General features: G+C 56.7%; 1 long non-coding RNA gene across 1 annotated transcript; it reads right to left on the bottom strand.

Moving 5' to 3' along the window:
• Nucleotides 1-1,572: 1,572 nt before the first annotated feature.
• Nucleotides 1,573-5,894, bottom strand: LOC116834940 (uncharacterized). Its single transcript, XR_012656867.1, has 3 exons — nucleotides 5,641-5,894; nucleotides 3,898-3,966; nucleotides 1,573-1,926 (listed from the first exon to the last, which is right to left on the bottom strand). It is a non-coding gene; the product is annotated as an uncharacterized LOC116834940 (long non-coding RNA).
• Between the last annotated feature and the right edge of the window lie 8,051 nt (nucleotides 5,895-13,945).

Genomic DNA, 13,945 nt, shown 5'->3' with positions numbered 1-13,945 from the left:
GGAGCAGGTGAGGGAGGGTCCCGGTTCCGTTCGGCGCCCCAGGGAGGGCTGGCACCAATCGTCTGGGAGGAGAGGAGGGGTGAGGAGCCATTGAACCCTGCTGGGGCCCTGGGGCTGGCACCCCCCAGGGGCCACGGCCTGGCTGCAGAGCGGGAAGCAGCCCCAGGGGTGGGCGCGGCCCAGCCTGGGAGCTCGGCTGGCCGGGCAATGAGGGCTTGTGGCAATGTGGGACAGCAGCAAGCGTTGGCCTGAGACACGGGGAGTGCTGGGTTTGCCCAGAGGGGAACAGCTGCCAGTGGGGGGCACCACACCTCAGGCTCAGACCAGAGCCCTGAGCGGGACTGTTTTTAATTCTGTCCAAGTGCCTGGCTTTGGTTTTTGCCTTTTCACCCCCCTTCCAACCACAAAAACCTTCGATGCCCCAAGAGAGAGAGATTCCGCCACGCTGCCAAAAACCAACCAACCAACAGCCAGGCACCGGTGGGTGAAGATATGATCGATACCAACAGAATTCAGAGACCACTTCTACCACTAAAAGAATAAAACAAATCTTGCCTGAACCAGGTACAAACTCGCTTTAACTCCTGGTGTCTCAGAATGCGTCTCTGACCTGACTTGGGTGGGTGCATTTCCCCAGCGTTGGAGCGAGGGAGATAAATATGGAGAGGAAAGAGAAGCTCACGCAAATTATTTAGCAATTTCCTCGCTAGGCGACTCTTGCTACATTAATGAGTTTTAGTGTTTTTCCTGCAAATTATCTTAGCCTGTTTTTTTGCCAACCCGAACTCACGTACAACAAAGCACATTTTACCCACTCCCACTGTTCTGGGTGGGGGTGGGGGTCCTGCAGGGTCCCAGGCCCACCTGAGAGCCTCTCACGCCTGCTGCAGGGTCAGCCTCGGCAGCTCTTCAGAGTTAGACAGAATGACGCGGACTCGGGTCTGACAACACAGCCTAGGTGTCCTGACCCACAAGCCCTCCCTGCTGTAACCACTACATCCCACTTTCCCAAAAGCTGGGGAGAAAACCCAGTAGTCCTGGCTCCCCACCCCCCAGAGCTGGGGAGAGAACCCAGGAGTCCTGGCTCCCAGTCCCCTCCTCCACCTCCAGAGCTGGGGAGAGAACCCAGGAGTCCTGGTTTCCAGCCCCCACCCCCTCCAGAGCCAGGGAGCGAACCCAGGAGTCCTGGTTCCCAGTCCCCTCCTCCACCTCCAGAGCCAGGGAGAGAACCCAGGAGTTCTGGCTCCCAGCCCCTCACTGCTCTGACCCACCAGCTGCCACTCTCTTCCCAGAGTTGGGGAGAGAACCCAGGAGTCCTGGCTCCCAGCCTGCCCTCCCAGAGCCAGGGAGAGAACCCAGGAGTCCTGGCTCCCAGCCCCCCCGCTCTAACCCACCAGCCCCTCTCCCAGAGCCGGGAGAGAACCCAGGAGTCCTGGCTCCCAGCTCTAACCACTTGGATTTCAGAGCAAGGCAGAAGTGGTTTGTATGGGTGAGTGATGAGCCCTGCCCTGTGTGCGCACTCGCGTGTGGCGAGAGTGAGTGACCCGGGGGTGCTGGATGGAAGTTGGTTACCGGAGACATTGAGCTGCTGTCCTGGCAGACTTGTCCATCCGTCCCTCCTGCCATCGCCCGCTGCTTCGAACCGGAAGCGGTAGGTGCCCTGATCGCTGTGGCGCAGCCCCGCCACCCGCAGGGAGCAGTTGTGCTGCAGGTCCCCCAGATAACGGACGCGCCCCTTGAAGGCAGCGTGGACACGAGCCCCGTCCCAGTGATACACAGTTTGGTCCCCGACCCGGGTCCAGCTCACGGCACTGACATTCCACCCTGTGGGGTAGGTGAAGGAGCAGGGGATGGTCACGCAGGAGCCGGTCCCCACAGCAAGGGGCCCTGGTGCGAGTGTCACGCCCCACGCCTGGGCATAGGCACCTGCTGGGGACAGGAATCGGGGATCAGACCAGCACCCGGTCCCAGCGAGTTGGGGAACCCGCCCCACAGGCTGGGCTGCTGCACAGATCCTGCCAGGAGAGGCCAGCATCAGCTCGGCCCCCAAAAGCAGGGGCTTTAAAACACAATCCAGGATGTTGTGTTGTGGGGCTGTCTGAGCCCTATGCCCTCTCCTGACCTGGGGGTGACAGTGAGCCCAGCCAGTGCCCCCCTGTGAATTGGGGGAGGGGAGTTTGGAGATGCTCTCCCGCAACATCATCCCATCGCCTGCAATTAATCACCCCAGGCCCTGAATCACTCCTCTCCCCCCGAGTTCTCCCATCAGTCCTGGCTGACCCCCTCCCTCACATCTGTCCAGCCCCGCTTCAGTCTAGTCCATACTCTGCATCCCACTTCAGTCCCTCTAAATCTCTGCTCAGTTCACCTGCTCCGGCCACCCCCTTCAGTCCAGCCCCCGTCAGTTCACCTCCGCATCCGCCCTCAGTTCAGCCCCCCATGTCACCCCTCAGTGCACCCCTCATCCCAGGATGAGCCCCACTGCTGAGGGGTCAGGATATGGTTGCCAACTTTGGTTGGAGAAATTTCTGGAGGTTTGTGGGGGGTTTTCTTGGGGTTTTCTGTGTTTTCCAGTGGTTTGCATGCACAGGGGGTGGGACTCGGTTTCCCTGGGTGTTACTGGTTTAACGAGGGGAGGGGAGAGGGAGTCTGTTGTTCCAGAGGACCAGAGAGGGAACTTGGGACCCCGGCTGATGGCCTGCAGGATGGAGACCCCAGCTCCTGGTGACCTGGAGACCCAGCTCAGAAGACACAGCCAGTTCTGGCCAGTGGGAGGACAATGGGCTGCAGGGAGAGGACCCCGGTGACCTGACCAGCCGGCTCCAGCCAGAGGGGCCAGAGGGGGGCTGAGAGGAGAGAAGGCCCAGGCCCCCGTTTACAACCCTGTTTCCCTGGAGAGAAGCCAATGGACAGAGGGGGCTTGGGGCCGGGGATATCGGAGGCCCAGCTGGGAGCAGGGGGGCTCTGGGCTGGAGGGGGAGCAGGCAGAGCCCCCCTGGATGCAGGGGGACTGGGATGTGCTGGGCTGAGGGAGGCCAGGCCTGAGGCCAGAGAGTTTCCTGTGCTCAATAAACCTCCTGTGTTATGCTGGGGGAGAGTTGCTCCGGGCTAGAGACCAGGGGGCATCAACCCCTTCGGGGCTGGAGGCCTGGGGGGTCCAGAGCGAGGGGACTTCCTGAGGGGCCCACGGCAGAGACAGACATGCTAAGGCTCAGAGAAGTGCGGCTCCAGGAGGTGGAGGGGCCTGACCCCAGGAGAGAGTGGCCCCCTGAGAATGGCTATCGCACTGAAGGGGGTTCCCCCCATGACCGCATGGGGCCAAGAGTGGGCCTGACCTGTGAGTCCATGACAAAGTTTCATAACAGGACCATTTTTAATTAAAGATTAATTGTTCAAGCCTGGAGGGTTGGCAGGACGTGGCGCAGGGAAAACGGCAGCAGGGCCCAGCTGGGTGCCGGAGCTGGGCGGACGGGCAGGGCAGGGAGCAGAGCTCTCCGGGCCAGCCCAGGAGACGCCCCGACTCGCCGGGGCAGCGAGATGCCCGGAGGCAGGACGTGGTGCAGGGAAAACGGCAGCTCAAGGGACGAGAGCGGCTGAGGCCCTCGCTGCTCAGCCCAGGTGGCTGGGGCTAGACCAGGCTGACTCTGCCCTGAGAACCAGGCGTGTTCTCCACCTGGGGCGCAACCAGCAGTGAGGACCCGGCCACTCGGGGTCAGGGTCAAGGCCAGGAGCCCGCTAGGCTTGAACTGGAGCCACTGGCGTGAATGGCTGGGACTTCCCCACGCTGGAACCCGGTTCCGAGCCCCTTCCTGGCAGTGTAGACGCACTCCCAGGGCTGGGAAACAGTCCCCACCGGTCCCTGGGCGGCAGCTCGGCGTGTCCATGTGAATTACTCACTGCTCAGGAGGCAGAAGGCAGGGACCAGCACCAAGGCCATCTCCATCCAGGACAGAGCGCTCAGCCGGCCTGCAGGGGAAAGGGGCCGGGAATGAGTCACTGGCAGCATTTCTGGGTGACAGCTCGTCTGCGCCGGGCGACAGCGTCTGGCCATGGGACCGGCTGTGTGACCAGGTATTTTAAACCCAGGGCCCTTCGTAAAAGCGTTTCCTAACCAGAAGGGAGTAAAGCTCGGAGATTGGCCTGACAGAGCAAGGACTGGTGGCACTTCTATCCCCATGTGCCCAGCAGGCTGCGTGTCTCACAGCCTCGGGGTGAAATGCAGCCACCTCTGGGGAGAGACGCATGGCTGTTTGGCAGCTCACAGCAATGCAGAGGCCAGTTTCAGGGCAGGACCGGAGGATGGTTCCTATGTGGAGCTGACATGTGCAGGGAGAATCAGGGAGGAGGAAGGGAACAAACCATTTTGGGGTGTGGCAGGGACCCCAGGGAGACGTCCCGACCCCTTGGGAGAGGGCCAGGTGGGGGAAGGGTATCACAGGCCCCAGGGGGCAGGGTCGGGGCTCAGTGTCTCAGCTGGGAACAGCAAAGCCCCAGAAGCAGAGATCAGCTCTGACTGCGAGGGGAGAGCCCCCCTATAGAGTGGTGCAGGGGGGGCTGTCCTTGCAGCACAGCCCCCCCAGCACCACCCTGGGGCATTGGGGCCAGCTCTGACTGCCATGGGAAAGCGTCCCCTGCTGAGCCCCCCCAGCCCATTCTGCAGCTCCGCACCCCCAGCACGTCCTCTGCTCCTTCCTCTGATAGCTGGATTGTTTATCGGGGCCCGTCTCTGTGTGTATCTGTGACCACAGCCTGGGCAGAGCCAGCGTCTGATGTTACCCAACTGCTCTGTGAACGTCCTCTCTGGATAATGGGCCAACTGGCCAGTGAGGGTCTGAGGGCCTGGGTGTGGCTGAGAATAAATTTCCCTTTGCAGAGCTGAGATAGAACCCAGGAGTCCTGGCTCCCAGCCCTCTGTTCTACCTCAAACACCAGGCTCCCGCTTTGAACAGTCGATCAGTCTAGCGTGGTCTCCCCCTTATGATCTCAGACACCTTCGCAGCCTGCCCAGTTGTTGAGCTTTTCAACCAGCAGTGAAATGCAGCCTGCTCTGGGGTCGGGCACAGCATCTGTTTAACAGCGAAGAGTAACGTTGCCCTGCCATGTTCAGTCCCCATATCTTACACCGTGAGCTTGTTGGGCGGAGACTGGCTCTCATGCCGGGTTTGGGGAGCCCCCAGGGTATTTTCAATACTACCCTCAATTACAATGTGACAGTGTGGCCCAGTGGCTAGAGCAGAGCAGTGGGACACAGAGCCCTGGGTCCTGCTCCTAGATCTGTCATGGGCCCACCATACAACAGCGGGCCAGTCACTGCTCCTTTCTGTGCCTCAGTTTTCTCTCCCACCTATTGGCTATTTTAATTGTAATTTCTTTGGGGCAGGGACTGTCTCTGGCTGTGTCGGGGCAGCACCTGGCACAACAGGGCCCTTGTCTCAGCTGGGGCCCCTCCCATAAGAAACTCTCACCGATTAATTTCCTTTCAGCCATTTAGAGATGTGAAGAATCCATGGGGATTGGGCCTGCTTTGAACAGGGGGTTGGACTAGGTACCTCCTGAGGTCCCTCCCAACCCTGATTATGATTCTATGATTCTTCCCAACTCTGGTTTCTTTGCCCCAAAACAAGGGAAAGTGGCTCTTACCTGGGCCCTGGGCCTGGGTTAGCAGCTGGGACTCTGGTCTGATCCCACCACTGACACTAATGGGAGAGCAGGGAGGTTGGGGGCAGGTAATGAGGAATCACATTCATCTACATCTGTGGCAATAACTCCAGGCGCCGTGAGTGGCTGGTGGCTCAGGGGAGGAAAGGGAACCGTGACAGTTTGTTCCTGGCCTTTAAAGGCAACGTACTTCCTGGTTTGGTAGCAATGAGGTCTAGTGGTTACAGTGACCAAGAATCAGGACTTTTGGTTTTTATTCCCAGCTGGGGGAGGGGCGTGGGGTCTAGTGGTTAGAACAGGGGGCTGAGAGTCAGGGCTCGGGGGTTCTGGCTCCACGCACTATTTGTCCTATGGGAGCCTTTCACTTTCTTGTCTGGCTGCAGCAGAGACACTTCCCCTTTCTCTGGAAATTGCGAAAGCTCAGCCCCAGCGCTGGTTACATAGGGTGTGTGTGTGGTGGTGCCCATTCCTTTTAACCCTGTCCAGCCCCAAAGACTCCCCAGCCACAGGCCAAGTGGGCCTGCTGGGTCAGAGTTCGAAGGACCAGGATCCCCCTGCTCTGAGAGACCCTGGGGAAGGGATGAGGCTTGGTCCTGTTCTAGCACTGGCCAGCTGGGATCTCAAAGCATCTGATGAGCTGCTCAGCCCTCAGAGCGAGAGGAGGGTCTCCATCCCCCAGGGACAAAGGGGCATAACCAAGAATAGAACCCAGGAGTCCTGACTCCCAGCCCCACTGCTCTGACCCACCAGACCCCACTTCCCCCCCCATAGCTGGGGATAGAACCCAGGAGTCCTGACTCCCAGCCCCACTGCTCTGACCCACCAGACCCCACTTCCCTCCCATAGCTGGGGATAGAACCCAGGAGTCCTGACTCCCAGCCCCACTGCTCTGACCCACCAGACCCCACTTCCCCCCCCATAGCTGGGGATAGAACCCAGGAGTCCTGACTCCCAGCCCCACTGCTCTGACCCACCAGACCCCACTTCCCCCCCCATAGCTGGGGATAGAACCCAGGAGTCCTGACTCCCACCCACTGTGACGGGTTCCCTGGGGCGTAACCTGGAACTGGGGGACTGCTGAGCTCTCTGGCTTCCCAACCTGGGCTCCCTCTCACACTGTGATGCTGTAACAAGCTACAAACCTCGGGGTTCTGCCCCACCCATCCCAGGAAAGAAGCCGTGGAGAGGTCCTCCAAGCAGGCTTGAGAGGCTGTAGGGGAAGCAGCCAATCAGGGCCCAGGGGGGCCATATAAAAGAAGCTGCAGACCAGAGCAGTAGTTAGTTTCTGTATGGAGCAGAAAAGAATGGGCTGCAGGCCTGGCTGCCTGGAAGAGCAGCAGGTCTACGGGCAGCTAAGTCTGCTGGCAGGGACCAGGGGAGCGAGAGGCACAGGAGCAGCGGGGGAGGATCTGACTCTGGGATGTGTTGTCCAAGTACACAAGCTTGAGGCCGATACAGTTTCCTTGGACTGATTTTGAGCAGGGGACACTGTGATTTTTACTTCAATGGAATTGTAAAAACATCAGGAGATGGGACAAGCCGGGTGGACTTCACTGACTCGCAGGGTGGATGGAGTGCGTCGATTCGCATTCGGAACCGTCAGTTAAAAGATACAGGAACATACCCGGGGACTTGGTCTAGAACCCCAAGTATCAGTAAATGCATCTACCATGTACGGTCACGTGAAGACGCCTGCCAGACAACAGCCTCAGCTTCGCCTCCTTCACTCTCCCGCATACCGACATTGCCCAAGGAGGGAGTGTCCCACTGTACAACCAGGAATGTTCCTACACCCCCCTGCAGAGTATATAGCAGAGCAGGGGGCAGCAACGTATGGCACGTGTGCCAAAGGCAGCATGCGAGATGATTTTCAGTGGCACTCACGCTGCTCGGATCCTGGCCACCAGTCCCGGGGGCTCAGCTGCCATTCTGGGGTCCTACTGCCGGCCCCCTGCCACCCAGGGTCCCATCCGCAGGTCCCATCTGCCAGCTCTGCTCAGCCCGCTGCTGGTCCCAGGCCCCGGCCACCAGTCCCAGGGGCTCTGCTGCCAGCCTGGGGTCCCACTGCTGGCCCCCTTCCACCCGGGGTCCCATCCGCTAGCCCCACTCAGCCCGCTGCTGGTCAGACAGTTTCAAGCACTGCTAGAAGGGATGGACAGTGCTTATAATGACATCCCACTTCACAGCAACATTCGGTGGCTACGTCATGGCAAGGTTTTGGTGCGCTTTGTAAACTGTTTTGATGCAATCAAGGCCTTTTTGTCGGAAAAAGGACAAAACTACCCAAACTGAATAATGACAAATGGCTGTGTAAGCTCCTGTTTCTAACTGACATCACCGCTCACCTAAACGAACTCAATCTCCATCTCCAGGGTGCAGGGCAAACGGTTCTGGATCTTTATGAAGCCTGGAAGGCATTTGTTGTAAAACTAGCAGTGTTTTCTCGGGATATTTGAACTTCGACTTTCCGCTACTTCCAGCACATAAAAGAGCTATCGACATGTTGCTCTGTCAGTGTCGATGAGATTGGAATGTACATGGAAGAACTGGAATCCGAATTTTCTGACAGATTTCAAGATTTCAGGTTTCATTAGAAAAGAAAACCTTGGGCCAAATCGCTGGAAAAGTTCAACGAAAGCGACTTGGATTTGTCTGTATTTCAGTGGCTGGGTGTTGAAGATTTCGAAATGCAGCTGATTCAGTTAAAAAGCTCAGAATTGTTGGCATCAAAGTTTGGAGCTCTGCGGAGTGCACTTAAAGCTACCGAGAGAGATCCTGGGGCCTCTATTCTGACCTGCTGGACGTCCCTGCCAGTGAAATGTAACTGTTTGAAGAAAATTGTGTTTGCAATGCTGTCAGCCTTTGCATCCACATACCTGTGTGAACAGGTATTTTCACACATGAAATCAGTCCCTCTTGGAGCCGGTTAACAACTGATCACTCATAAGCTGGTGTGCAGCTTAAAGTATCCAAATCCGTGCCAGACATTGGAAAACTCAGCAAGGAAAAGCAAGGGCGAGGGTCACACTAAACTAAGATCTGCATTTTAATTTAATGTTAAATAAAGCTTCTTAAACATTTTAAAACCTTATTTACTTTACATACACCAATAGTTTAGTTCTACATTATAGACTTCTAGAAAGAGACCTCTGCGCGTGGCGCGTGGAAAGAGACCTCTGATACGCCCTCTGCGCGTCGTGCGTGGAAAGAGACCTCTGGCGCACCCTCTGCGCGTGGCATCTCGCCCGTTGTCTGCTCCGCTGCTTTGGGAACCGTGTTGCTCCCCACTTGGCGGTGTCTGCTCCAGGACACTGCCCTCTGGCAGTGCCCACTACTCCAGTCTCACCCCCTTCTGGGGGAGCAGTTAACAGCAGTCGTTCAGCTTGCACCTGCCTCAGTGGCCAACCGCCCCACCGCACATGTCCATATGGAACTCTGCAGATATTGAAAATCTTAATTTAAAGATAAACACCATTGTGACTGGAATAGGCAAAACAGTTAAAACAGGGGAGGTATTAGCAGTTTATCACTGGACCAGCATGCGATCACTATTGATAATATGCATTTGATTGCTCAAGGGTTTACCCACCTGATACCACCATTCTGTCCCTCGTCAACAGCATGCAAAATCCTGATGTTTCATTGGCAATTGCTTGCACAGCCTGTGGCAGCAGTTCCCAAACTTTAACAATCTGTGAAACCCTTTCACTAAAATTTCAGGTCTTGTGAACCCCCTCGTAAAAATGAATATTTTCAGGGATTTTCTCCTTTACCTGCCAATAAATTATAAAAGCCGTGATCTTGGAAATATAAAATTTATTTTTGTGACATGCTTATTACACAATATTTATTATTATTTATCATTACAGTATTTTATTACGTTATGCAAATGGCAACACTCTTCCAAGATCTCACTTTCGTAGCTTGTATCACTTTGCATAAGCCTGTTATAACACAAGGCTCCTATGTTTCATCAAGGAGTATCAGATGTGAAACAGCAGGAAGGGATTTAAGAAGCCAACTCAAAGAGTTACTCCTACACAAGCATCCAGGTCTTGAGCAGTCCTGGCAAACAATGCACGTTACAACAAAGCTTAACCTTGTTCTTCATAATAATTTTAAAAACAACACTAGCTGCATATTTAATTTTAAACAGCAAAAAATATCAACCTTCAAGACTCCTTACAAGAAATGGAAAGCGAGGTGAAGTCTCCTCAGTGTGGCAGACATAATTGCTTTGATCTGCTCAGCTCTTGGAAGCCCAGGGGCTCTGGCCTGCTGGCCCCGTGCTGCCCAGGGTCCCTAGAGACAGCTCTGTCCGCCATTAGGGATTTTTTCCCAGAGAATCCCCTGTAGCATTTCACGAACCTCCAGGGGTTCACGAACCCCAGTTTGGGAACCACTGGCCTATGGCAATAGCGTAATCAAAATAGTACAGCAAAGTTTGTGGCAGTTGCAACTTCAGAACTGGCCATGGATATTAAACCCCACAGCCATCTTAAAACCAATACAGCAATAAGGCATAAACCACACTGCACCTGTCTTTCTACAATGTGCTAAATTTGATTGGGTTCCAAGATTGGAGCAGGAGGATGGCAAAACCGTCTCTCTCATGCTGGCAGTCCCTGGATGGTTGCAGGAGCCAGTTAAGGTACATTACGCAAATAGCATGGGGACGCTTGTAAACAAGGCGTATGTCCAGCATTACCCCACCGAGCACCTCGTAACTGAAACGGGCTCGGAAATTAGTCAAGCTTGTTGCGTAAAACATAATGGCTGCTGGCTGTGTGAGTGCTATGCCACAACTGATATTAATGCCACCAGCAAAGGCTGGGCCTGACTGGTACAAAAGGACCTGGCTAATGAGGCAGGACGAATTCAGGACACGATCTGTGTTACAGGTTAGCATCAGTTTTCCATCGCTGGCCATGGTTGCCCTATGAGTGATGCTGGATTTTGCGTACCTGTTACCCGTATCATCCAAATAGGAGCCCAGGCCTTCTGGCCAACGCGCAAAGGCAGCGCGGTCACTGAAACGATCCTCCCACGGGAACACTTACAAGACTTACAGATCGAACTGTTCCCCTCCGTGGAACACTTGCAGTTGGACATCTAGGATTTGGTGGCGAGAACCAAAGAATCCCTAATCCAACAGCGAGTGAATGAAATCGAAAGTACAAAGGGACGTGGGAACACCCTGGTGAGCAATTCCCGAGGATGTGACTCTACATCCGGTGCTCCGAACCCTTGGTGTGATCCCAGTCGGTATGCAGGCCCTAAAAGTGGTTGTTCTCGGGCTCATGTGCTGTCACATTCTACATCAAACCGGACAAGCCAAGCTACAGCGCGGTGTGAAGAGGGGGATTGAAATGCTGATCAGAGCTGCTCTGGTAATGAATAATCATTTTAAGAAGGGAGGTGTTAAAGCACATGGTTAAGCCCCTTCATATGTCACATGTAGTAATCAGTTCTCGTCCCCATAGTAATCAGAACATATATCCACTTGTTCAGATATGCATCTTGTCAATGTCGTTTAGAGATCCGCTTTGTCTTAACGAAGCCCCGAGCGGGAGGGAACAATGCTGGTGACGGCCGTCTCATGCCATTCTGTAACGTTAATAATACGCAGGCACCTCAGTCCAGGTCCCGGGCCCACCCTAAGGGACTAAAAGCAACTGGAAAATAAAATCTGTCTCCCAGTCGGACGAGGGAATGTGCCGATAAAGGGACCGATGAGGCATGAGTGTCTGGATGGTAAAATAAGGTAACTCCATAACAGTGTTTAGCCCACTGGGTTGTCTTCGGTCCAGCATTGTGCTTGTCCGGGATGATGGGTGAACATCCTCCCCATGAAAAGACAAAACATGGGGGGATGTGGTAAGATGAGGCCCTGAGACATAAACCCTTCTACCAGAAGCCCGGTCTGAGGCCTGAACTGAAGCAATGGTCGAGCTTTGCTAAGACGAAGCAAAGGGAAGCTGCGAGCCAGAGGCAGGCCCGGCTCCCAGGAGCTGGCAAGAGGAAGGCTGATGTGGCAATACACACACCTCACAGATACTAATCACTAGCCAGCAAAACGTGCCAGGATGGTCCCAGAACCCCCTGGCAGCGCCTTCCACACAGATAACAAGGAACAGGCTGATCCATTTTAACGACAGGGTCCAAAGGATCACTGCTCCGCCGTCACTCCCACCCCATTCCACCCGCTTCCCCCAAGTCCCCACCCCTTCTCCGCCTCCTCCCCCGAGCACGCTATGTCCCCACTCCTCCTCCTCCCTCCGGGGAAGTCCCCTAAGCGCCGCCAAACAGCTGATAGGCAGCAGGGGGTGGGGGGAAGTACTGAGAGGGAAGGAGAGGAGCAGGAATGTGGCGCTCTGGGGGAGAGAGGAGGCGAGGTAGGGGGAGCATGGCTGCCGATGGGTGCCGAGCACCCACTAATTTTTCCCCAGAGCACCCACGGAGTCGGCTCCTGTGCTCTAAGGAACCAGTTCCTGACCCAGCTGGGGCCGCGAGAGGCTGGGAGCAGCCGGCTGTCCCGGACACCTGTGTCCCCACCCAGCAGGGGGTCTCCACTGGGTTCCCTGTTGGTGGATCTGAGACGGATGGAAGTGGAGCTGAGATCGAAGGAGGCGGAGGCCCATGAGAGACAGGGCAGGCACGAAGCAGAACAGCAGGCGAGACAGAGGCAGCAGGAATTGGTGATGGCTGAGCTGAGAGGCAGAGGGACCTGCTCAGGGACGAGTGGCGATGTACCCTGGGGTGCCAATGCTGCAGGGGACCTCGACTGTAAATTGCTGCCCTAGGTTAAGGGGGGCGGGGAGATATAGATGCCCATGTTGCGGCCTTTGGGAAGACTGGCAATTGGAACCAGGCTGGCCCTGCGGAAAGGCTCTGGTGTCTAGCCCCCTTCCTGGGTCCCGAGGCCATAGAGCTGTTTAGCCAGATAGTGGGGTGGTGGATGGGCTCCCACTCCAGGCCCCGGCCTATATGTCTGCGTGGAGTCTCCTGGCTCAGGCCCCTCGGACCCCCAGTGGGAGTGCAAGGTGGGGTCAATGAGGGGACATGCCTGGGGTGGCGAGACCCTGGGACAGAGAAAACTGTTGTCACGCCCCGGCTGGTGCAGCCGCAGATGCTGAGGGGCTGTGGGACCTGGGTGAAGGTCCCTGGGGTGAAGCCCCTCGCCCTGCCTTTGGCCCGGATCCCTGTGCAGACGCGGGAGGGGTCGGGCTGGCTGGTCGTTGGGATTCTCCAGGATATCGGCTGGGAGGTCCTGGGGGTGGGGGGTGGGCTGGACTGTGTCTCTTTGGGAAAGGATCCAGGCCCTGTTCCTGTAATGGCCGAGGATTCGAATTTGAATGCAGGGCACCAGCTGCGGAGACTGAAGCAGTCAGTGAAAATGGAAATGACCTGGCTGATGGGGGGGGAGCTGCAGGGCTCAGGACACCTGCCTGTCTGTAACTGCAGCTAGTCCGCCCATGTGGGGCTCCGGGGGAGCCAGAGGGCCCTGCACCCCAACTCCGCAGTCAGACGTGACTCTCAGCCAGTGTAGAACAGGGGGTTTTATCAGCCAACGGGATCACAGCGTAGGACAGAAGTCAGGCTCCCATGAGGAACGAAGGCCCCCGGGCAGGTTCGTTGTCAAAGGAAGCCCAGTAAGAGTTCCCTTCCCTGCACTGTGCCCCTGACAATGGGCCGGCTCAGTCCGGGGTGGGGCTCTCCACTGCCCCCCACCCCAGCCAGACCGCGGTGACTCTTCGGGGTGCAGGTCTGTGCACCGGTGCCAACGCGTGATGTGTCCCGCTGCAAACGCCCCGCCTCTATCGGCACCTCGCGCCAGGGACACGTGGGTCCAACAGCACAGGGACTAGGAGGGTTGGAAGGGACCTGGGTTAGTCCCCCCCTGCTCAAAGCAGCAGGACCAACCCCCAGGTTTTTACACCCCCCAGGATCGAACTCACAACCCTGGGTTTAGCGGGCCAGTGCGGAGCCCCCTGCACCACGTGATCTGTCTGACGTGACTTCACCTCTGCGCCACCAGGGGGAGACACAGAGGCGAGTACCAGGGAAAGACGCATGCGCACTAGCAGGAGCCGCAAGCAGCAGCTGGGGCGCATGCGCCACGATCGAGCGGAGCCCGGGAGAAAGAGGCGCGAAGGAAGCACGCACGCGCGCCGCATCTCGGGCTGGATTGGACGCTGCGCACGCGCACAATCCCTCGCCGGGCAACGGCGCCTGCGCAGAGCGTCTCGGAGGACCGAGCGAACATAGAGTGGGCGGCACAGAGCGG

The sequence above is a fragment of the Chelonoidis abingdonii genome, chromosome 11 (assembly GCF_003597395.2).
Source record: "Chelonoidis abingdonii isolate Lonesome George chromosome 11, CheloAbing_2.0, whole genome shotgun sequence".
Classification (NCBI taxonomy): Eukaryota; Metazoa; Chordata; order Testudines; family Testudinidae; genus Chelonoidis; species Chelonoidis abingdonii.
This window is presented reverse-complemented; position numbering and strand designations above follow the sequence as displayed.